The following is a 26,246-nucleotide window of genomic DNA, read 5'->3' on the forward strand; positions in this document are numbered from 1 at the left end:
CCCAGGCACTTATTTGGAACAAACTTTTTGGGAAGGGTGGGAAGTGTTCTGCCATTCTTCCCTGTTCCAGGTGGTTAATGTGCTTTCAAATGTCCTCAAGCAGTCGGTGGCAATTTAAATTTAAATTTAAATTTTTATTTTTTTCCCCCTTTTTTCCATTGTTGGGGGTGGGTGGGATGGATATTTAGTTGGGGATTAATTTTAGTATAATTGTTTTGTTTCTTTTTGTTGTTGTTGTTTTATTGGTTCTGTATAGTTTGTGTTTTGTTTTTAAGGGGCGGGATCAGGGCTGCCTGGGAGTGGGGCCCCAGCCAACACGATGGCTGGGACAAGTTTCACAGCGGGGGAAGCACTGGGACATCCGATCTCGGTGATCATGGGCAGGAGGCGGAGTTACGCTAAGACCAGACCATGTCATTACCGAGGAGGCAGGTTTAGTCGTTGTTTGAAGACTATCCCTGCCTCCGGGTCTGGCCTTGACCAGATGGATACTGGAATCAACAGGGGAAACCTACATGACCTGAAGGTGTTGCTGTGTAATGCCAGGTCAATGATGAATAAAACCACTGCCATCCACGACCTGATTGTGGATGGAGGATTTGACCTGGCATGTGTGACAGAGACCTGGTTGGAGGAAGCAGATGGGCCTGTCCTTGCCGCTGCTTGCCCACCAGGTTTCTCTTATGCACAGCAACCCAGGTCATGTGGGCGGGGAGGGGGGGTTGCAGTGATTTTTAGGAAGTCACTAGCTTGCACCAGGCGTCCTACTGGGAAGATCCAGCTTTCTGAGTGCATGTTCTGGAAGTTGGGCAATAGGGGCAGTACAGGATTCCTTTTGGTGTACCGACCTCCCCGCTGCACCAAGGACTCCCTGTCTGAGCTGCTTCAGGTCGTGGCGGATTTTCTCCTGGAGACACCTAGTTTGGTTGTCCTAGGAGATTTTAACATCCATGCCGACACGACCTTACAAGGGGCTGCTCGGGACTTCGTGGAAAGCATGGCCTCCATGGGGCTGTCCCTGAATAAGTTTGGCCCAACTCATAGTCATGGACATGCCTTAGACCTGGTGTTCACCTCTAGTGACGTGGGTGATCTGACACTAAGTAAAAGTGAAACAAAAGAAGTGCCATGGTCAGATCACTTCCTGGTGCAACTGGACTTCTCTGCGACCCATCCTCTCTGCAGGGAGGTGGGACCAATTCGGATGGTCCGCCCCCGCCACTTAATGGATCCAAATGGTTTCCAGAGAGTGGTAGGGGATGCTTTATCCCATGTTGATGGCCTTTCAGCTGATTCCCTGGTGGCCCGCTGGAATGCGGAGTTAACCAGGGCTATCGACTGTCTGGCTCCGAAGCGCCCTCTCCGATTGCATGGAGCCCGGACAGCTCCGTGGTTTTCTTCGGAGCTGAGGGCGATGAAACAATCGCTGAGACGGCTAGAGCGTCGGTGGCAAAAAACTCACTCTGAATCTGACCGGACACAGGTTAGAGCTCAACGTCGAGCCTACCAAGTGGCGATAGCGACGGCGAAGAAGACTTTCTTCACCGCCTCTATTGCATCTGCAGAAAATAGTAGCAGGAGACTCTTTCAGGTGGTTCGTAATTTAACGGAACCACCTTTACCACCGGGGCCTTGTAAAGACCCCAAGATCTCCTGCAACGATTTTGCAAAGTTTTTTGCAGATAAAATCACTCATATTCGGAGGGAGCTAGACACCACCGTGGGAGCAGTGCCGGGGCGGGAGAGTGCTAGAGCTCTGTCTGGTCAAGTTGCATGGAATCAATTTCAATCCGTTACCCCCGAGGATGTGGACAGGCTGCTTGGACGCGTGAAACCAACCACCTGTCTCCTGGATCCTTGCCCATCCTGGCTAATAAAAGCAAGCCGGGAAGGGCTGGGCGATGGGCTCTGCGGGGTGGTGAATGCTTCCCTCTGTGAGGGAACATTCCCAGATCCGCTGAAAGAGGCGGTCATTAAACCGCTTCTTAAAAAACCATCTTTAGACCCGGCCAGTATGGCCAACTATCGCCCAGTCTCAAATCTTCCTTTCTTGGGCAAGGTGATTGAGCGCGTGGTTGCTGAACAACTCCAGGCACGCCTGGAGGATGCGGACCATTTGGATCCCTTCCAATCGGGATTCAGGCCTCATCATGGGACTGAAACTGCCTTGGTAGCGCTGGTTGATGACCTCCGGCGAGCTAGGGACAAAGGTGAGAGTTGTTTCCTAGTTCTGCTGGATCTCTCAGCGGCCTTTGATACAATCGACCATAACATCCTTCTGGACCGTCTAGAGGGGCTGGGAGCTGGGGGCACTGTTATACAGTGGTTTCGCTCCTTCCTCCTGGGCCGTGTTCAGAAAGTGGTGGGGGGGGATGAGTGTTCAGACCCCTGGGCCCTCACTTGTGGGGTGCCTCAAGGTTCCGTCCTCTCCCCCATGCTTTTTAACATCTATATGAAGCCGCTGGGAGAGATCATCAGGGGGTTTGGACTGGGTGTTCATCAATATGCAGATGATACCCAGCTCTACCTCTCTTTCAAATCAGAACCAGTGAAGGCGGTGAAGGTCCTGTGTGAGTGCCTGGAGGCGGTTGGAGGATGGATGGCGGCTAATGGATTGAGGTTGAATCCTGACAAGACAGAAGTACTGTTTTTGGGGGACAGGGGGCGGGCTGGTGTGGAGGACTCCCTGGTCCTGAATGGGGTAACTGTGCCCCTGAAGGACCAGGTGCGCAGCCTGGGAGTCATTTTGGACTCACAGCTGTCCATGGAGGCGCAGGTCAATTCTGTATCCAGGGCAGCTGTCTACCAACTCCACCTGGTACGCAGGCTGAGACCCTACCTGCCTGCGGACTGTCTCGCCAGAGTGGTGCATGCTCTAGTTATCTCCCGCTTGGACTACTGCAATGCGCTCTACGTGGGGCTACCTTTGAAGGTGACTCGGAAACTACAACTAATCCAGAATGCGGCAGCTAGACTGGTGACTGGGGGCGGCCACCGAGACCACATAACACCGGTCTTGAAAGACCTACATTGGCTCCCAGTACGTTTCCGAGCACAATTCAAAGTGCTGGTGTTGACCTTTAAAGCCCTAAACGGCCTCGGCCCAGTATACCTGAAGGAGCGTCTCCACCTCCATCGTTCTGCCCGGACGCTGAGGTCCAGTGCCGAGGGCCTTCTGGCGGTTCCCTCATTGCGAGAAGCAAAGCTACAGGGAACCAGGCAGAGGGCCTTCTCGGTCGTGGCGCCTGCCCTGTGGAACGCCCTCCCATCAGATGTCAAAGCAATAAATAACTACCTGACATTCAGAAGACATCTTAAGGCAGCCCTGTTCAGGGAAGTTTTTAATCTGTGATATTTTAGTGTATTTTTGGTTTTTATGGAAGCCGCCCAGAGTGGCTGGGGAGACCCAGCCAGATGGGCGGGGTACAAATAATAAATTATTATTATTATTATTATTATTCTAATGTGCCTTTCAAATAAAAGGATGTTCAACAGCTCTCCACTACAAGGCTTGCCAAAGTGAGTGACAAAGCAGGCAGGCATTTTCTATATCAGCAAACATTTTAAACTGCCCAACTAAAAAGGAAAAAAACTGAGTAGGACTTTCTAGAAAAAGCAAGATGGCAGCTGTTCCAATTCTCTTGCCCCCCCAAAATAATTTTACCTCATGCACAAAATATACCTGAAACAAAGCTGATATTGGGGTGGGTGAAGCAGCTAAAAAATAGTCTCTGTCAATTTGGTACAGTCCTGGCTGTTACCTTGCAGTTCCTGGTTATCAGAATCTTAGTTATATTTAAGATTATAAAGTTAATTAAGTTTATAAAGTTATCAGGACTGCATTCTACACTCTTCCGTTAGTTCTGATATCCCTTCACCAAGTTTTCTTCATAGTTTAAGTTCAGTTTTCCAAGAAATAAAAATATATATATAAGTATAGTTGCTTGAAATACTGATTTAATATTTATTATAGTTGGAGAGCCAGAATGTGGCAGAATTTTGTATTTTTGTTTTAAATAAAATGTATATTCTAGCCAAGGTAAGTCTTTCATTCATGTTCTAGATATAGGAAACACAAAAAGCCAATTTTAGAGTCACCTACAAAAATGGCTGCACATCCTATTTGCTAAAATGCAATTGCTACAATACAATATAGTTTATTGCTTTTAACCCTCCTGTGGTAAGAGGTGGAGAAACATCAAGTTACCATTTGCCAGTAATAGTTTCTGATTCAGCATATATTCCTCAGTAAAATGGCTACAAGGCTTGACATTTGCTAGGCATGTGTTTCTTCTCTATGGGGTTCTGTCATACAACACTTGGGAAATTTTGTAGCTTAATTTTTAGCTTTATGAATAGTCATGCTGTTTCCTTTTAGCCCTGGACCTTCTTAAGAGCTTGGCAGCTTGGCAGCTGTCATTCACAGAAAAAATAGGCAGATGCATTCAAGAGTGTGGGTGCAATGCAAAACATATTGAAGGAAGAATTATTATACTGCAAGGACATTATTTATGCAGCTTCAGTTCTTTCATTGTATTTCACAGCAGAATACCAATGTATTGTGGGTTTTTTCAAAAGTTCCAGTTTTACCAGATCCACAGCTGTGCTATGTCCTTTACCTAAAAGAAAATTTGATACAGCCTTTGCTATTGAAGCCCATATGAAAGCCATTGGGAGATCGGCTTCTGCATTTCACAGAAATCAATGGCAAAAAAATCCTACTGTCTGAGATAGTCTAATCTGGATTGTCCGATATCTTTACATCATAGCTCCAGCAATTACCAGAATGTATTTTATCAGAACATCCCAGCTTTATAGAAGAGAAAATTATATCACAGCTTCAGTATGTGTTTTTATTGGTGGTCGTGGTGGGGTTATTCAACCATTCCACTCCCCAACTTATATTTGAATACTTGTAGGTTCCGATTCTGACCAGCTTTGTGTTAGTAGAAAGGAATTGCTTGCTGTGGCTGAACAATGTTATGATAAAAGTAATGTCAACTGAGTGATCTAATCAGGGTTCAAATTTCTGCAACACAGTGGATCAGGGAATAAAGTGTAACGAGTTACAAAGACTGCGGACTCCAGATTCTGAAACTAAGTTGGTTTACTGATGTACAACGCTTCATTTAATGAATATTATTTTCAACTGGAGGCATATGAGCCAACTCCTAGGGGCCGAGGGGTCTCTGATCCCACCAATAAAATATTTGAGGAGACCGGGGGCCAAAAAATTAATGGACATTGCCATTCAAATGGTATGAATGTACCGCATCATGTGACTGATTATGCAGGGGTGTGCTTACCTGCCCCCTCAATATTTTATTCAAGTTGGCACCCCTGTATGGAGAGTATTGATATTCTGAACATTGAACAAAAACACAGCAACATAACGGTCTGTAAGATAGCTATGTAATACTTAGAAAGGAATATGGTACCCAGTGTTAATCATTCTTGGAGCAGACCCATTGAAATGAATGGACCTCAGTCATGTCCATGCATTTCAATTGGCCTACTCTGAGTACAACTAAAAGTGAGATTCAATCCATGGATTCATTTTTTTTAATAAAAATTTTATTAACGTTTTTACATTACAGGAAAAAAAAGAAAAAAGAAAAAGGAAAAAATACAAAATAAAAATTGTTAAAAACAGTCAACCTTTCCATCACATTATTTTTCATTAACTTGTTTCTCGGACCTCCTCATACCTCCCTTTTTTGTATTCCAAATCAAATTTTTGATTCAACAATTTATTTCCCTCTTTACACTACCCAAATCTTGTTTTTAAGTTATTACCATCTTGAATTTTTACTTGTATAAACCCATTTTTTCATATTCTTTTAACCCATTACAGCTAAAAACCACTTAGTTCCAATCCAACATTGTTCTAACATTCATTAATTTTGCAATGTCTCTGTAGGTAGTCTTTAAATTTCTTCCAATCTTCTTCCACTAACTCTTCTCCCTGATCTCGGATCCGGCCAGTCATTTCCGCTAATTCCATGCAGTCCGTCACCTTCATCTGCCATTCTTCCAAAGTGGGTAGATCTTGTGTCTTCCAATATTTTGCGATAAGTATTCTTGCTGCTGTTGTGGCATACATAAAGAAATTTCTATCCTTCTTTAACACCGATTGGTCAACTATGCCCAGAAGAAAGGCCTCTGGTTTCTTCAAAGGGGTATATTTAAATACCTTTTTCAGTTCATTATATATCATCTCCCAGAAAGCCTTAATCCTTGGGCACGTCCACCAAAGGTGAAAAAATGTGCCTTCATTTTCTCTACATTTCCAGCATTTATTATCGGGCAAATGATAAATTTTTGCAAGCTTGACTGGGGTCATGTACCACCTATAGATCATTTTCATAATATTCTCTCTTAGGGCATTACATGCCGTAAATTTCATACCGGTGTTCCACAACTGCTCCCAGTCCGCAAACATGATATTATGTCCAACATCTTGTGCCCATTTAATCATAGCGGATTTAACCGTTTCATCCTGAGTATTCCATTTCAACAGCAAGTTATACATCCTTGACAAATTCTTAGTTTTGGGTTCTAACAATTCTGTTTCTAATTTTGATTTTCCCACCTGGAAGCCAATTTTCTTATCCAACTTATAAGCCTCCATTATCTGATAATAGTGAAACCAGTCTCGCACTTTATCTTTTAATTTCTCAAAACTCTGCAATTTCAATTTATCTCCTTCTTGTTCCAAAATTTCCCAATATTTTGGCCACTTGGCCTCCATATTGAGCCTTTTCAGAGCTTTCGCTTCCATCGGTGACAGCCACCTTGGGGTTTTATTTTCCAATAAATCCTTGTATCTTATCCATACATTAAACAATGCTTTCCTAACAATATGGTTTTTAATTGCTTTATGCGCTTTGATCTTATCATACCACAGATATGCATGCCATCCAAATACATTGTTGAAACCTTCCAAATCCAAAATGTCTATGTTTTCAAGAAGTAGCCAATCTTTCAGCCAGCAAAAAGCTGCTGATTCATAATAAAGTTTAAAGTCTGGCAGGGCAAACCCACCTCTTTCCTTTGCATCCGTTAATATTTTAAATTTTATTCTAGGCTTCTTGCCCTGCCAGACAAATCTTGAAATATCTCTCTGCCACTTCTTGAAACATTCCATCTTGTCCACAATTTGCAATGCCTGAAACAAAAACAACATTCTAGGCAATACATTCATTTTTATAGCAGCAATATGGCCCAACAAAGAAAGCTTCAAATTTGACCATATTTCTAAATCTTTTTTCACTTCACCCCAGCATTTTTCATAGTTATCTTTAAATAAGTTCCCATTTTTTGCTGTCATATTGATCCCCAAATATTTAACTTTCTTAACCACTGTTAAATCTGTCATATTCTGAAACCTCTCTCTCTCAGTTTGTGTTAAATTTTTCTCTAAAACCTTGGTTTTGGACTTATTCAATTTAAATCCGGCAACCTGACCAAATTCTTGAATCAATTCTAAAACCCTTTTGGTACTAGATTCTGGCTCCTGTAACGTCAATACTAAGTCATCTGCAAATGCTCTCAGTTTGTACTGTCTAGCTCCGACCTGTATACCTTCAACCAACTGGTCCTTTCTAATCGTGTTCAGCAAACCTCCAGAACCGATATAAAAAGCAATGGGGAAATTGGACAAACCTGTCGTGTCCCTTTTTCTATTTTAAATTCTTCCGTCACCACATTGTTCACAATTAATCATGCCTTTTGTTCTGAATATATTGCACTTATACCATTTTCAAAACCTTGGCCTACCCCCATACCCTATAAATTCTTTTTCATAAAAGTCCAAGAAATGTTGTCAAAGGCTTTCTCCGCATCCACAAATATCAAAACTGCCTTTGTATTTATATCCTCTTGCAATTTCTCTATGATATTAATTATATTTCTCACATTATCAGAAAGGTGTCTTCCTGGGAGAAAGCCCGCTTGGTCCTTATGTATCTCTTCCACTAATACTCTTTTTAGTCTTTTAGCTAAAATGTCTGCAAAGATTTTGTAATCCACATTAAGCAGTGATATGGGGCGGTAGTTCTTAAGCTGAGTCTTTTCAGTCTCTGTTTTCGGTACAAGTGTGATGAATGCTTCCTTCCACGTCTCTGGTGCCAATTTCCCCTGCATTATTTCATTACAGACTTCTTTCAAGGGTTGCACTAACCATTCCTTCAAAGATCTGTCATATTTAGAAGTCAGTCCATCCAGTCCTGGAGATTTACCCAATTGTATATTCTGGATGGCACCTTCTATCTCCTGTTCAGTTATTTTGTCACTCAACATTAGTTTATTTTCTTGAGAGATTTTTTGTAATCCGTTTTTCTTCAAAAATCGATCTAAGTCAATTTCTCTCTGTGGCCCTTGTGTATATAGTTGTTTAAAATACCTCTGGAAACATTTTCTAATCTCAACTGGGTTCTGTATATTCCTTCCTTCCACTTCTAGATTTATAATTGTATTTTGTTTTTGTCTTTTTTTCATTTGCCAAGCCAACAGTTTCCCACATTTATTAGCTGACTCAAATGTCTTTTGTCTCATTTGTTTAATTTTCCATTCAATCTCTTGGTTTGTCATTTTCATAAGTTCCACTTGATATAACTTTATTTCTCTCAAAATCTCCTGCGACTTGGGTTTTACTCTCAATTTTTTTTCACCTTCCTTTATTTTCTCCCAAAAAATTTCCTTCTTCTCATTCTGGATTTTCTTTCTTAGTACATTCTGTTGTATCAAGAACCCTCTCATAACCGCCTTGCTAGCATCCCAGATTACTCTTTTTTCCACATCAGTGTTCATATTTATCTCAAAGTAATCTCTCAAAGTTTTTTGAGCCTTCTTTAAAACTTCTGGATCTCTAAACAAGGTGTCATTCATCCTCCATCTGAAGGAGCCAGTTGATATTAATTTCATCTCCATCCTGACAGCATTATGGTCGGAGCAGGTTTTAGGGCAGATTTCCACTTTCCTAGTCTTTGGTGCCATTCCTCTAGTTACCCATATTTGGTCAATTCTAGTCCATGTCATTTTGGCTTCAGAAAAGAAAGTTCCCTCCTTAGCCAGAAGATTCTTTATTTTCCAAATGTCCACTAAATCCAAATTGTCTGTCATCTCAAAAAAAGTTTTCGGTAGTCTACCATCCTTGGTGACTACCTGTTTTTGTGCCTTGTCCATATGTGTAGATACCACTCCATTCATGTCTCCCAGCAAAACTACATTGTACTCCAGATAGTCCATCAGGGTCTCATGCAACTTTTTAAAGAAATCAGATTTCCCCTCATTTGGTGCATAAACACCTACTATCAAAAAATTTTCTCCCTGTGTTTGAATTTCAACTGCCACAAATCTTCCTTGGTCATCTTTGAATATGAATTTCGGTTGCAGTCTTTCTTTTGCATAAATAACAACTCCTCTGTTTTTTACCTTGTCCGATGAAATAAACTCCTGACCAAGTCTTTTGTTAACCAATAATTTCCTATGTGATCTTGTTATATGAGTTTCTTGTAGACAAATCAGATCCAATTGCTCCTTTTTTAATAAATAAAACACAGGTCTCCTCTTCTGAGGGGAATTCAAACCGTTACAATTCCAGCTTAATAGTTGCAGAGCCATGATGTAAGTACTATGCTTCTCCTCCAACTGCACCCAGTGCCTGTTCCTGTTCTGTTGGTGGTATCACCTTCTTCAAACGCTCTTTTAGTCCAGGAGGAAGATCTGGTATGTCCAGGGTTTCACTTACAAGTGTTCTTAACTCTCCTTCGGCTTTCTTCTGTAGGTCTTCTCCGTGGTCTCTCCAAAATTTGGTTTTGTCGTCCTCTGATTTTATTCTTATCTTCTTGCCTTTATAACTAAAGGACAGGCCTTGAGGGAATTCCCACCTGAAAAAAATTCCGTTACTTCTCAGCAGTGCAGTCAAGTCTTTATAATTGGACCTAAGGTCCAAAAGATGTTTTGGGATATCCTTAAATATCTCCACTCTTGACTGATGTATTACCAAAGTCTTCTGGAAATGCAGACTCAAGATTTTATCTCTCTCCTCTTTTGTTCGGAGGGTGATCAGACAGTCTCTTACTCTATTCTTTCTCCCTCCTTTCCCGAGTCTAAAAGCACTCACTATCTTGAAGCTGTCCTTTTCCAAATCTGGATTCCAAAAGTCTGCAAATTCCTTTGTGAGAAATTCAATCAAATTATCTTTTTCCAATTCAGGAATTGCCCTGATCCTTAAATTAACTTGTTTCTCCCTCAATTCAAACATAGAAAGAGCTGATTCGTGGTCTTGTAGTTGTTTATGTATCGGTGGGATCTTCTCTTCTACCACGGTGGCTGTATATGTTGCAATTTCTTTTGCCTCATCAGCTGTCTTTCGTATTGAAGTTGATTCTTGGACTAATCTCTGAATGGTCTCGGTGTTAGTATTTACTTTCTGGCCCAAATTATTAATGCTTGTAGTATTTTGATTAATAATTGTGGTGTTTTGATCAATTTTATTTGATGCCTCGGCTAGCTGTTTACTTATTTTATCCAAGGACTCATTTATTTTACTAAGAGCCTGAGCTAGGGCATCCTCAGCAGCCATACCTTTAGGCTTAGATTGTGCCAATGGGGTTGTTGTTGGCAGGCCAGAGGGGCTGGATGTCGAGGCTCTCCTTTGCAGCCCAATATCTGTACGAAATACTTTCCCGGATCTGGTTGCTTGTTGGGACTCTAACTTGTCTTTCCCATCAGCCATAACCCTCCAGATAAAAGCCAAGGTCAGTCACGCACTGAAAGCCAGAGTCAGAGTCTATCAAGGTCAGTCACACACTCAGAGGCAAAGTTTGTTTTGAAGTGGAAAATTCCCTTAGTCCAGCTGCAGTTGCAGCAATTTCAAAGTTCCTCTAGGGGGACACAGTATCAACGACAGTCAATAATGTTTTAAAGTGATTTACTTTCCCTTTCATCCCCCAATCTCCAAAGGCTTCAGTTTATTTATTATCTGGTACTTTAGAATCTGGAGAAACCAGTCAGTAAGATTGTATCTTAATTGTATCCTCAGACGCAGAATTAACTGTTGCAGAGTTAACTGTTGCAAAGAAAAGGTACTTTCAGCGGCAACACACGTCCCAGAACGATGTTATTTACAGTTCACAGAAGCTGGTCTCAGGGGTTTGAGCAGTGGATTTGGCTGCTCTTAGTCTCTCTTTTTGCAGGGAAATACTGTTCAAATCCTTTCCCCCCTCCTCCCCTTGCAACAGAAGAGGGCTAACGCTTGTTTAATGTTCGGATTGTAGTCTTTAGGAAACGTCCTTTAAGGTTTCCGCTTAAAAATTCATTGCTTTACTCCTTTACAAGAACGGGAGGCAGACTTCCTTTTTGTACCTCTCCGCATTCGGTGCCACATCTTTTTATTCAATTCCTTTGATTCCAAATTGACCTACTCACGGGTCGTTGATCTTGGTGCCAAATTTCCAGGAAGAAGGCAGCGCTCTCCGGTAACGGCTTTACGGCTTCGCTCCACGGAAGGAGCAGACGACTCACAGCACAGCGCCACTCCCCCGCTCCGCTCCGGAGCCAAAAACTGGACTCCTTTGCCGATTGGGGGGGGCGCAAAAAGGTGCCCGCCGAGTCCCACGAACACAGGCTTCACCCGCCTGTGGTTTTTGAGGGTCCCCACTGCGCCGTAGCGGTAAAGACCCCAATTTCCGTGGAGCCAGTCCCCTCCGAGTTAAGGGGAATCAGCCATTTTCCGATGGCGCCACCCCGGAAGTCTCAATCCATGGATTCAGACTGTCATAAAATCATTGTAATCCACTGACAAAACAATCCATCTGATTAATTTGAATCTTAGGCTTGCTATTTCCTGCTGTGACTGAAGATCTGAAGTTTCATCCACCACATGTAGTTATGAAATAGAATTTCCGGTTTTCATAGAGTACTTAGCTTTTGGGAATAAAAATCATAGATACCCAGCCAGATCTTGGAGGGAACACACAAAGAAGAGCCAGACAGGTAGGGGAGAGAAACAAACAAACAGAGACAGAGAGAAAGATTATCTGTGTATTTTTTATATTGCTCATTTTCATAGTTGAAGCCATGTAAGATACAGGCTAGAGTTATACATAGCCTAACTAGCAGAAAGTGTAACTGGGACTCCTGCTTTTACAACATTTATTTATTAAGACTGCGGTCATGTTAACTCTTTCCAGCTATTTCTTCAGAACATTTCAACAATGTTTAGAATTCCACATCCATTGTGACATGGCTTTAGCATCTTATTATGCTGATAATAGGATGTATGTGAAGCATCATCTGTCAGTTGTGTCAGACATGTAAAGACATCTCTTTTGCCTAGGCTTTACCTGACCCATAAGACTGCACCCTGCTATTGATAGATTTTTGTTTTCACTCTCAGTTTTTCTGCTTTCATTTTTGAACACCACTTAAGAGATTTTAAATATAAAGTTGTTTAGAAATACTTTTAAACAAAGAACAATGTTTTCCAAGATGCCCAAGCATCACTGGACTGTCCCATGAGGGACTATTGCTGTGATTGCTGAAAAGTGTCAAGTGTCAAACTGTGTCCTGTATCGAATGAATACAGGATGTAGCATTTTCCATTGAAATTATACAGGGCGGGTAGGCATCACATACTTCAGTGGCTGTGTGAATTTCTACATTGCCCTTCAGTGGCATCCAAGCAAGAAATTAATCTTTTGGATCTATAATATCTTTAAAGCGGTTGTCCTGTCATTCTATGTTCTGTCAGTATTTGCATACCTTATACACTCACATCATTGGCTTTTACTTTGTGTGGGGGGAAGATAAGGAAAGAGCAAGTTGAAGTATTTTCTTGCTTTTTTGCGGTTTCTGCCATTAGCACTAATTGACATTTATTGCTTGCTATGTCACTTCGAAACCTATTTAAGATTTCTATTGTTCTCTGTGCCACTTAAATGGAAAACCATTTAGGGCTTCTAACGGAGTAATAATTATCTTGGCACTCCTAGTCCAATCACGATACCGTTGCCACTCTGTGCTCTGTTCCCAGCTTGGAGAATGATATTAATCAATGAGGGATAAAGATTTAGGCTTAGCTTTATAACAAGGTGCACCAAATAGCTCATCTTTTTTTAAAAAAGAACTGTTTCCCCACATTCTTTAACGCTGGTTGCTTTGTCACCCTCTCCTTATTGATTCTTGCATCTTGTTAAGCATTTTCTGAACCAAAGAATTAATGAACCAGCAGGACAGATGCTGCCTTTTCAGACTGGTATTTGCATTTTAATTCTTCAACTTTGGTTTTAATCATAACTGGGTTGCGTTAAATTTGTACTCTAGAAACAACTTCTGGATTTCTTCACTTTCTAGACAGTATAGGGAGCTGCTCTTCAACTAGAAAGGGTTTATTTAAAGCATGAAGATGCACCAAGCCCTGGAGGCACATAAAAGACCTCACTGGCTTCCTAGGAAGAATTGCACTGTTTCCCATGAGTAGAACCAAGCTACGTTTTATGTTTACTCCGTAGCTTGCCTCTGAGTTAAAACCTTCACCACCACACTAAAAAATGGCCAGTTGAGCTATAATATAGTATAGCATAGTGGAATACTTTAATCAACCCTTTGCTCCCCACAGGGGTCCTGATCGAGATTCGGGCCCCTGCACCTGCCATTTACATAGGCGGCGGGTGGGCGAAAGATCACATTTACTTCAATGGCAGTTTTTTTCCCCTTAGACAAATTACAGGTATGGAAACCCCAATCTGGACTACAACCATAGCAGGGGTCAAAATGCCTCCCTACTCCCTATATTAGGGTCCTGATCCAGATCAGGCCACCCACACTGACAATCTTTATTGGAGAAGAAAGGTTACATTCAACAGTATGCTATGAAGTAAGCGTCACATGTAGCATGGCCTTTTGTGAAGCTCTTTCACAGAGCCCCTGTTCAGGCATTCACCATATGTGAATGATCGCATGGAGAGGGAAGAATTAGGGTTGCTTCTTGTGGTCTCACCACCAGCCTCATGCATGCCTGGGGGAGGAGGGCATTTGTATGGAGCCTATGTGAATACACCTGAATGCCCACAGACTGCCATATCTGCCATCTGTACGCTAGCTAAAAAGACTGCACATACAGGAGCCTATATGTGTTTGAGTGTACATGCATAGGCAAACAGGGGTCCTGAACACATGGTAGACTGGGGAGCTGGGCACTATTTTTCCATGACTAACACATACAACCTCAATTCTATATGGATGAATGCCTGAACACTGATACTGTGATTCAAGAGCCTGTTGTACACCCGAGATTTTTGAAGAGTGCATAGTACCCTATGGGTATGATGTTATGAACCATTTCCCAAAACTAAAGTGAAAATGGAAGGCCACAACTGCATGTACATTTAGAGCCCCATGCAGCTTTGGATTATGGTTAACATGTTTAGGAGCTTAATGTGAGATGTTAACAGCCAAAATGGTTGCATTTCAGGATGAATGGACTGCTGCTCTGCTGTTTGAGCCTATGGGTCATGAATCTCACTTCAGCTTCTGTGCAAAGCTCTACTTCTGAGTAGGATACTGCACAAAGAGCAAGATCAACTGCACTGAAGACAATTACTGCATTGTCAGTACAGGGAATTGCATTGTCAACACAGGGAATAAAGTTCAGCAAAAGCAAATACAATTCATATTGAACATGGCATACATTTTAAGGGAAGTGACATAACTCAGTGGTAGCAAGCATGTGCTGCAGGCAAAAGGCCTTGAGTTAAATCACTAGTATCTCAGTGTATGGCTGGGAAAGACTTTTGTCTGAAACTCTTGAGAGCTCCTGCCAGACAGTGTAGAGAATACTGAGATAGATGGACCAGAGACCTGAATAATTCTGCTTCCCATGTTCCTGTTAGAGCAGGAGTAGGCAATGTGGTGTCCTCCAGATGTCATTGGACTACAAATTCCATCATCCCTAACCATACGTCATGCTAGGTGGGACTGAAAGAAGTTGAGAGTCCAATAACATCTGGAGGGTTCTAGGTTGGTTACTGCTGGAGTAGAGTCTCTAGCGTTCTGTTTATGTGCAAGCAGTTTCCTCAAATCCTTTCAGATACAGACAAGAGCAATCTTGCCCTTATTTTGTTCCTCCTGCTATTTGCAGTAACAGCTGCAGGGGCCCATACCCTAAACACAGGTGGGAAACCTGTTGCCCTGCACATGTTGTTGGATTTCAAAGCTCATCAACCCCAGCAAGCATGGCCAATAGTTGGGGGTGATGGGAGCTGTAGTCCAGAAACATTTGGGATGCCCTAGGTTCCCCTTTCCCGCTCTGGCCACTACATCAAGAGGGGCTAACCTATGTCCCTCCAGATGTTGTTGGACTACAGCTCCTATCACCCCTGACTACTGCTGGAACATCATTTTATGCTCTATTATAATGTGCTATTTAATTTATGAAAATCAGCCTATGTGTAAAGTAATGACCATTTCACGCTGTTTTGTATAGACACTTGCCTGTCATTTTAATACTTTGTACAATGGCAAGTTTTTGTGAGGTATCATTTACCACTTAACACATCAAAGAATACATCTTGGTATTACATGTTTAAAAACCTCTAGATTCCTTGCTAGCGATACCTGAGGAATTCGATCTTTCTGAATTTTGATATGAATTGACCTGATTTGCCCATCTTGGATGAATGAACCAATCAGAACTCACAGCAGGATTCACCTAACAAGCCCCATCAGCAGAAGTCGTGTGCAATAGGGCTTTCTCTCCTTTCCTCCACCTTGAAATTGGTTCAGGGGGGTAATGAGAACCCCTAGAACAGTGAAGAGAGGAGGAATCATTCCATCTGGCAAGCGGAAATGCTTGGGCAGATGGGACATTCATGGCATGATGTTGAATTCCATTCTACCAGCCCTTTTTGAATGTTCTGATGCGGTTCTTGGCTCAAAAAAATAATATTGCATGATAGCCAACATGAGTCATACTTACATGCATTTATATGCAGATTAAAAAAAAGACAACTAAAAATTGCAAATTAACGTAGACATGGGACAGAATGAACTTACAGATGAGGAAAAGCAAAAGTGACATGGAACAGAAATAAATTGATTCCTACAGCTCCTCGTTTTCCAGTGCTTTGATCTCCTCAACAATGTAATTGCACGATGTGTTTTTAAGCCAGAAAACAACAAGATCAGATCCTCAGCAAGCATTACTGAATGTAATTTCCTTGCAATAAATGAAGCTCTTTGCTTTTCCGGAAATTTTGCTGTCCACATTGCAAAGAAAACATTACAGAATTAGATTGTATACTCACGGGCATATTTAAAATACTAATGTTTTTCAAACTGTGTGATTGTATATGATGCTTTTATTGGGGATAAACTCTCTACATTATAGGCAGAAATATTAATCAGTGACAAATACGAAATAATCAGTGTTGTCATTTCAAAAATAATGTATCTCGTTTTAAACTGAAGCAGCTAAGGCGGCGGGCATGAAAAATGCAATGAGAATAACCTAGAGCAACCAGGATTGAGACAACTGGTCTGATTTTAATCAAAACATTTATTAAACTTCAGAACACAGCACCATCTTATATTGTGGTGGAGGGAAATTTCATTACTTTGTCAATGCTATTTACAAGACTCTAGCTTCACAAGGAAACTAAGAATGATTGGTCTCTGTGCTTCAGGCCATCTTGAATTCTGCAAATGATGGGACTGTGAAATTCCACTATAAATTGATACTGCAAATGCATATGCCTTAAGAGAAAGAAACCCCACAGTTATTCCTGCTATATTCACAGCATCAGTAGTCATCACTCGACATTACCATCTCTTGGAGGGTCACTCTGATATGACAGCTAACTATTATTATAACGTACAGTCACTCTGCTATATAATACATTAGATAAGCATTAGGCTGAATATTTAGGCAACTTCTGTTTAATCAAAACTGATGTAAGCTATTACAGGAGTCAGCATATATCAAACAAAACTCACTATTGAAGAACTGGAAACTGAAATATCAAAGCCGCTTTCTTTTCTCAAGGGCAAAGCCATGGTAAATCTTAAGAGAACGTTCCACTGATTTCACCCATTTGTCCATTTTTATTTTTATTTTTGTTCATATGCTCTTAAAGCAGGGGTCGGCAACCTTTCTGGGCCAGTGGGCACATTTAGAATTTTGAGAAAGGGTTGTAGGTGACAGGCACAAAATGGCACCTGTGAGAGTGTGGCATAACACAAAATGGCTGCCATACCTGAAGGAGAACAAATAGAGGCCCACAAAATAGTGTGAGGAAGCCTCCATCAATAGAAAAACAGCACCACACACTTCTTTTTTTACAAAAAAAATGAGCAGCACCACTTGCTCACAGAGAAGCTCTTTGTGTTTCTCCTCTGCTCAGAAATGAAGGGATGGTGGCTGTCCATTCCTGGCCACCAATGTCATGTGGACAAGTTCACAAATGCATACATGAACTGAGCAGGAAGAACAAACAGTCTCTCATGCATTGTGGATTTTTGAGGGGATCTTAACTGAGACCTTATGTGGGTGCCATGGGAGGTGCTGGCACGTCCCCAGGAGGCTTCTTTAGCCTCTTCCTTTCCATCCATTACTATCAATAAAGCTGTTTTGTTCAGATGTGTTCTATATGTTCCCTGAACCCCAAAATTTATGCTGCTTGTTTTCTTGTTGTTTTTAAACTGATTTTATTATTTTTTTATTATGTCTGTGAGCCACCTAGAAGGGATGTCCCAAATAGGGCCAGATTACAGCAAACTAATATTTATATAAATAAATATCTATTTCAACCCTCCCAGATCAGATTATTTCTCTCCCTTTTGTACGGAAGGACAGCAGTATGGTTCATTTTCAAGACTGGTCCGTCCAAAAAGATGCAACGTCCAGCTTGTATTTCACATGAGAAAATTTGATAACATTCACAGTCAAAACCTTTATGGATTTACAGTTTCATGTAGTTATGGATCATATCATCACAACTTCTAATCATTGTTCTACTGTATCAGCACATGCTGGATACTCCAAACTTGAAACACTTTGCTGGTGTAGCTTCAAATCCACAGCGATCCCACCTCCAGCTTGGAGCTGGAGACACAAGAAGAATTCTAATTACTCTGCACTTACACTTGCCAATGGTAGAGCCGAAACAAATCCCAGGTTTCAGATGAACTCAGGGGAGTGTTGGGGTTTGTTTCCTCTCTGCTGGGTTCAGAGGGACCCTCACTCTTCAGAGAGTAAGATTATCAAACCCTCAGTATAGGGATTATACTGGAGAGAGTTTAAAAGTGGCATACCGGCATGTGCAAATGACCGCTCCCCGCCTAAAACGGGGGGTGCCCTTTGCGTGGACGCGCGCAGCCCCTAGATCTGGAGCGGCTCCAACAGCAAAATGTTTTCAGGGGGAGAAGTTTTTTCGAGGCTCCCGCGGATCAGGCGCAGGCACATCTCAAGACAAAAGAGAGGCCGGAGCCTCTACAGGATACTCTGGCACACAGCAAAGCAAAAACAATGCCCGCAAATAGTGTTCTCCTTTCCTTAGCCCCCTCACCCATATCTCTATCAGCAATGCTGCCTTTTTTTACACCAGTACCCCAATAATTAGGTAGCAAAATACATTGAGGAGGGCTTTAGGGAAGGTTTCCGCATCCCAGTGGTAGGCACCCCTTCATGCACCAATCCACCCAACCAAAAGTCTGTCCGAGATATGCCACACATGGCCGAGAAGATCACCAAAGAACACTTGCTGGGGCGAGTGGCAGGTCCCTTCACAGAAGCCCCATTTCCCACCCTCATAGTGTCTCCACTAGGTATCGTACCTAAGAAGGCCCCAGGCGAGTTTCGATTAATACATAACCTTTCTTACCCAAAGGGTGGGTCAGTAAATGATGCCATTCCCCAAGAACAATGCTCAGTCAAATATGCATCTCTTGATCAGGCAATCAGGCTGGTTAGGGAGTGCGGCCCGGGCGCACTCATGGCAAAATGTGACATCGAATTGGCCTTCCGTTTGTTACCAGTCCACCCCAGGGACTTCTGGTTGCTAGGTTTCAAATTCCAGGACCAATGGTACTTTGACAAAGCTATGCCCATGGGCTGTTCCATCGCATACGCTGCATTTGAAACCTTCAGCACATTCGTGGAATGGGCCATGAAACGCAGGTCGGGGTCCCACCGCATTTCCCATTACCTAGATGATTACTTTTTGGTCCAGCCAGCGGGCTCAGACGCGTGCGCTAGGGCGCTGGCATGCTTCATTCAGCTGGCGGCTGAACTGGGCATCCCGCTGGCAGCGGACAAGACCAAAGGTCCAACCACTGTCATCTCATATCTGGGTATTGAACTGGATTCTGTCAGCCAAACCTCTCGCCTGCCCCTGGCCAAACTCGCCACATTGAGGGAATTGATAACTACCATGATGGCCCAGAAAAAGACCACGTTGCGTCAGGTTCAGACACTCTTAGGACACCTCAATTTTGCATGCAGAGTTATCTCGCCCGGTCGCGCCTTTTGCGCACGCCTAGCCCGTCTCACAGCTGGCGGTGTTGCCCCCCATCACCACATCAGGGTCACCCACACCATAAGAGAGGACCTCAAAATATGGCTGACCTTCCTGGAAAGTTACAATGGGGTGTCCTTTTGGCAAGATTGGCTGCTGCCTAAGGAACAGCTACAGGTGCACTCTGATGCCTCTAGTCGCTTTGGCTTCGGTGTCTACTTCAGGGGTCACTGGTGCGTGCAGCCTTGGCCGACATCTTGGCACGCGGAGGGCAGGAGGGCATTACACACGATTTAACTTTTCTTGAGTTCTTCCCAATCCTAGTGGCTCTCCGGGTTTGGGGGCACCTCCTCAAGGACACCAGGGTGTGCTTCTGGTTGGACAACCAGGCGGTGGTAAGAATCATTGCGAAGCAATCTGCAAAATCCAACAGGGTAATTCGCGTGCTCCGTCTCTTCGTGCTGGAATGTCTGAAAGGTAACATCTCCTTTTCCGCATGGTTCATCCCGGACCTCAATAACGACATTGCAGATGCCCTGTCTCACTTTCAGATGGAGCATTTTCGCAACCTAGCACCCGAGGCCGATCAACTCCCAGAAGCCTTTCTGGAGGACCTCTGGGAACTTGGACAAGAGGGGTGACAGCAGGAGTACTGAGCGCCCTTGCACCATCAACATTGCAATCCTACACCAGAGCATGGTCCCAATTCGAGGGGTTCAGAGATAAGTTTGGTTTACGACGCAGACGTGTAGCTAAGGAGTATGATGTTCTAAAATATTTGGTTCACCTAAAGCAGAGGCATGGCCCTTAAGACCATCAGCCTGCACAAGGCCGCTATCTCATACTTCAGCAACTGTTTTTGGCTCCCAGACCCCTGTAACACTTTCCACATAAGGAAGCTTATTGCAGGGTGGCGTCGCTCCCACCTGCCCATTCCAGATAAGAGGAGGCCAGTAACCATTGAGATCCTCCGGCTGATATGGGATGCGCTCCCCAGTATTTGCTGGTCCAACTATGAGGTTAGGCTCTTCAGGGTGGCCTTCTCCCTGGCCTTCTTTGGTGCGCTCCGTATTGGAGAGTGCGTTGGGGGCACACTGTCACCTCATCGCAGGGGCTTGTCTGTGGCTGATATCAACCTTGACAGGCGCATGCTACAAGTCAAAATCCAAGCCTCCAAAACCGATCAACTAGGTAGGGGTTCCAAGCTAAGTCTAGCCTCCTCCCCACACACTGGACCATGCCCTGTCACGGACACACGCAAATTCCTGAAGGTATGTCCTCCGGGGCCGGGCCCTCTCCTCATTCATGCATCAGGCCACCCCATGACCCGTTGCCAATTTTTCTCAATATTGCGTAAGGCCATCCATGCTTGTGGAGGCGACCCGGCACAATTTTTCCGGGCATTCCTTTCATATCGGTGCAGCAACCATGGCAGCTGCAAGCGGCCTCCCGGCAGAACACATAAAAACAATGGGGCGGTGGCGTTCAGCTGCCTTCAAAGGCTACATTAGATACAACCAGCAGACACTGACAGATACCATATAATCATTTCTTTCAGGCTCAACCCCCAAACATGTGTGGATCTTCGGCCGCAGCATAGTGCATTGGGCGGCCATCCATGCCACCACTGGTCCAGGTGGAGAACATCTGGGTCTGCAGCCAAAGATCTCCATTTCCTGGTTCGGACAACATGGAATGCGGTGGGATGCCCTGTTCCCTCGGTTGCGTCACGAACTTGCGTTCCACTACCCGCCAAATGCGGTTGTGCTCCACCTCGGTGAAAATGACTTGGTCGTGCGTAAAAGCATAATTCTGATCAAAACAGCGATCGCAGACCTGGAAAGCGTACACGCCACTCACCCCAGTATCTGTTGGTTTCTGCTCTCTTCACTGTGCAGCGAAAGGCTTGTCACAAGACAATGTTTACATTCCACAGACAGCATTACTGTTGTGTTTCCCACGGGAAAAGGAGACTGGATGTGACGTACACTGGTTTCCTGTTTTTCACTGTTCTTTGCAGTTCAGTGTGATTCTCTCTGTGCTTCAGAGGAGAGAGGATGCAGTTCTCTGCTCCGGCAGAGACAAGATGGTTTTCTGTAATCTACCAGCTTTGAAATGTAAATAAAGCAATTTAGAGTATGTACACATATTCCTCATCATTCCGCTGTGCACGGGACACTGCTATAAATCAACATTTTGGTTATGGGCCCAGAAGTCGAATCGGGCTCCTGGCAAAGGAGCAAAGACGCAGTCATCTGATGCCGGCAAAAGGATCGGAATGCAGAAGGACGGATCGGACGGTATCTGCGCGTCAAGATGATTGATGAGGTATGTGCTACTGCTCCGGGCAGCCTGCCAGCAACTAATTAATGGCTTTATGGCTGGACTTTGAACTTTTATGTCCGTTTGCCGGGAACAGGCAGCGGCTATGCCTATGCTGGGGAAATCGAAAGTAACTTTTAGAATGTGGGCTTTTGGGCTAAAGCAGCTGCAGAGAATAGTGACGCAGCACTATTAAAGGGCAGCAGAGAGAAAGCACTTTTGAACTTGCCTTTGGAATGAGGCTTGAAGCAGCAGAGACGCAGCTTGTATAAAGCAGCTTGTTTAAAGCAGCAGAGATGACCCAGAAGGCTAATGCCAGAGTCATGATGGCCCTTCAGGATGCTTGTGGGATTCCCAAGCTCAATAAGAAAAATTATACGGACTGGGTTATCTATGCAGAGGCTATTCTGCGGAAAGAGGGTCTGTTTGAAGTTATTACAGACACCCCCCCAGCTCCAGTTACAGATGCATGGAAGGCTAAAGATTCCAAAGCAAGGGGAACTCTTACATAGATAGTATCCCCAGAAGAGCTCTGTCTATTGCGTGATAAGACCTCAGCCAGAGAAATTTGGGACGCTTTGAGAGAGGCACACATGAGGACAGAAGCTGAATCTTCTATGTTTTATTTTAACAAGCTGCATAAGATGGCTAGCTGCAGAAGGCTGGCTGATGCAAGTGGGGAATCTGAAGCCAATCAGCCACATGCTCAGCTCAGAGTAGCCTGTGATACTGCCATGATTCAAAATGAAGCAGATTGCCAGGGTGATAGCTGCATGGGAAAGGGGGAGTCTTCACAGACGTCATCCCAGAGTGCAGTGGAACCACCAGATGGCGCCAAAGCTTTGAAGGCAGTGAAATGCTACTCGTGTGGACGTCTAGGCCATATGAAGAGGGAATGCAAATATCCCAGGGCCAAGACAGAGCAGCGCAGCGAAAGCTCATCGCGTGGAAAAGGCCAGAGCAAAGGCAAAGGTCCGGTGTCCAGGACAACGCAGCACAAGGCAATGGTCTCACGCTTCACTCCAAAAGTTGCAGAGGTCCAGAAGACGTCTAGATCTTTCTTCGTTGTTGATTCAGCGGCAACCCATCACATGTGCAACGATAAGCGACTGTTCGTGTCTTTTACATCGCAGGAAGGTGCGATTCACCAGGCGGATGACCACACAATTCCCAGTAAAGGCTACGGAACTGTTGTTCTTCACAGTTTGGACTTATCGATACAGAATGTACTTTATGTTCCAGATGCCAAACATAATTTGCTCAGCGTTGGACAGCTGAATGAGCGGAATATTGACGTTTCCTTTAAGAACAAAAGGTGCATCATCACAAAGAAAAATGATTATGTATTGTATGCTGAATATGCTGATCGTTTATATGTTTTGTATTATGATGATGTTGTGCAGGATGACACTTGTTGCATTGCAGGTTCTAACAAAAGTTTGCATGCAGAATGTATTCATGATTTTCATCGAAAATTTGGTCATTTGAATTTTGAGACAGTATCTAAAATGCCTGCCTTGGTTGAAGGTATGACTATTAAACCCTGCAGGTACCACATGAAGTGCAAGGCATGCGCAGCAAACAAGGTGAAAATGGCTGCGAAAGGTAAGGTGTCTAGTAGGCAAGCTACAGAACCATACCAAATTATTCATGCTGATTTGGTTGGACCACTAGCGCCCTCTTTGGGAGGAAATAGGTACTTCATGGTTCTCATTGATGCATTTTCCAGGTATATTCATGTGTACAATCTCAAGCAGAAATCAGAGGCTTTTCCTAGGTTCAAGGAATTCTGTGCTTGGTTGGAAAATGTGCATGGTAAGAAGGTAAAGACTCTTTTCAGTGATCGCGGAGGAGAATTCACTTCTCAGCAGTTTGAAGCTTTTCTGACTGAGAAAGGAATTCAACACGATTTGTCTAGTCCTCGCTCGCCATGGCAGAATGGACTTGCAGAACGAGCAAATCAAACATTGCTTCAAGGGTTAAAAACCTTGCTGCATGATGCAAATCTTCCAGAGAGTTATTGGGCCGAAGCTCTCTCATGTTTCACTTACAGTTATAATCGCAGGTTATCTTCAGCGATTGGTTGTACCCCCTATGAGAAGATGTTTGGCAAGAAGCCATACATCAAACACATGAGAATTTTTGGTTCTGACATGTGGGTTCACTCACCACAAAACTCCAAGTTAGACAAGCGTGGTTTGCATGGTATCTTTCTAGGTTATGAGAAAGGTTCTTACAGAATAAGGATGACTGACTCTAAGACAATTAAGCTCACAAGAAGTGTTGAGTACAATGCCAAGTGGGGGGAGAATGTGGGAATTTTCCAATGTTATCCTGATGACAGTGATGAGACTGAGGATAGTCAAAAGCAACCGCAGCAACCCACACCCACTGATGAAAGTTCTGATTCTGATTCTGAGTCTGAAACTGAATCGGGTGATTCAGAGGATTTCAAGAGTGCGAAAGCCTCTATGCGACCCTCTGAAAGCTCTGATCAGGAATTGGAGGAACCATTGTTCACAATAGGTCGCTTTTCTCCCAAGAAGGAAGAGGAGAGTGTTGAAGACTTAAGGCTAATTCGCAGGTCACAGAGAGCAACAAAAGGCAGACCTCCAAAGAGATTTGCTGATGAATTTGCTAAGATAGCAGTAACAGCTGTTAAAAGCTCCAAGAAGGTATTTGAACCTTCAAGTTTCCAAGAAATCCAGGATTTGGATTCAAAGGAAGCTGAGCCATGGTTAAATGCCATGAAGGCTGAGCTTGATTCCTTGGAAAGGAACAAAACATGGGAACTTGTTCCAGTAGTTCCAGGAATGAAACTGTTTGGAAGCAAATGGGTCTTCAAAGCGAAGACTGATCAAAATCGCAAGATAGTCAGACACAAAGCCAGATTGGTAGCCAGAGGTTTTGCACAGGTACCAGGTGAAGACTATCACGAGACCTACTCACCCACAGTGAGGTATGAGAGCATCAGGCTTATGCTCAAGCTAGCTGCAGAGGAGAATCTACATATTAGTCACCATGATGTGAATACAGCTTTTCTGTACGGATCTCTAAATGAATCACTTTATATGCTTCCACCTGATGGCGTACAGGTAAAACAGGGATTTGTTTGTGCTCTGAAGAAGTCCCTTTATGGTCTCAAACAAAGTGCACGGTGTTGGCACACAAAACTCACTGAAGTATTGTTTTCTCTAGGTTTTAAGCAAGGGAAAGCTGATCCTTGTGTATTTGTCAAAGAGGAGGGGCAAAAGAAACTGTATTGTTTGTTTTATGTTGATGATTTATTATTCTTTTGGGATGATGTCACAATGTACAATAACGCCCTAGCTCAACTGAAAGAACACTTTGACATGAAAGATCTTGGTGAGGTAAACAACTACCTATCTCTGGAAATAGAGAGAGATCAAGATGGTAACATTCTAGTACACCAGTCACGGAAAATTGCTGATGTGTTGAGCAAACTAAACCTGATGGATGCTAACCCTGTAGACACACCGATGATAACAGGTTATCAGGTAGATGACACTGAAGAAGCATTTTCTGACACTACACTGTACAGAAGTGTGCTAGGCAAGCTAAACTTCATTGCCAGATGTTCAAGACCAGACATTGCTGTTAGCTGTAATTTGCTAAGCAGACAAGTCAACAATCCTACTGTTAAGGATTGGAAAGCTCTGAAACGCATAGCGCGGTATTTGAAAGGCACTATGCATTACAGACTGAGATTTAACAATCAGAAGTCTGGTGGTCTTGAGATATTTGCAGATGCAAGTTTTGGAAGTGACACTACAGACAGGAAAAGCACGTCTGGAGTTTGCTACATGTACAATCAGGGTCTATTTGATTGGTCATGCAAGAAGCAAACAACAGTTAGCTTAAGTACTTGTGAAGCTGAACTGAATGCACTGTCTTATTCACTTAAGGATTGTGAATGGTTGTTACAATTGTGCAAAGACATGAAAATTCCTGTCAAATGTCCAATCCAGGTTTACCAGGACAACAAAGCATGTTTGGCTTTGCTGAATTATGAAGGTTGTAAGCAAAGCACGAAGCACTTGCAATTGAAGTTGCAACATGCTAGGGAACGTATTCAAAAGGGACTTGTAACGGTGTCCTATATGCCAGGTAATGAAATTCCTGCTGATGTATTGTCCAAGATTGTATCAAGGGATCAACACTGTACCTATGTGCAGAAGTTGGGTTTGTACTGATATTGTACGAACACGCTGCCCAGTGGTGTTCACAGAAAGGGGGAGGATGTTGGTTTCTGCTCTCTTCACTGTGCAGCGAAAGACTTGTCACAAGACAATGTTTACATTCCACAGACAGCATTACTGTTGTGTTTCCCACGGGAAAAGGAGACTGGATGTGACGTACACTGGTTTCCTGTTTTTCACTGTTCTT

The 26,246-nt window shown here is 43.4% G+C and overlaps 1 long non-coding RNA gene across 3 annotated transcripts in view; it reads right to left on the reverse strand.

Annotated features, from left to right (window-relative positions):
• The window catches only part of LOC307211005, a 120,730-nt gene that overhangs the window by 16,019 nt on the left and 78,465 nt on the right, over positions 1–26,246 (reverse strand). The window lies entirely within an intron of this gene.

This window comes from Podarcis cretensis (assembly GCF_951804945.1).
Source record: "Podarcis cretensis genome assembly, chromosome: 1".
In the NCBI taxonomy this organism is placed as follows: Eukaryota; Metazoa; Chordata; class Lepidosauria; order Squamata; family Lacertidae; genus Podarcis; species Podarcis cretensis.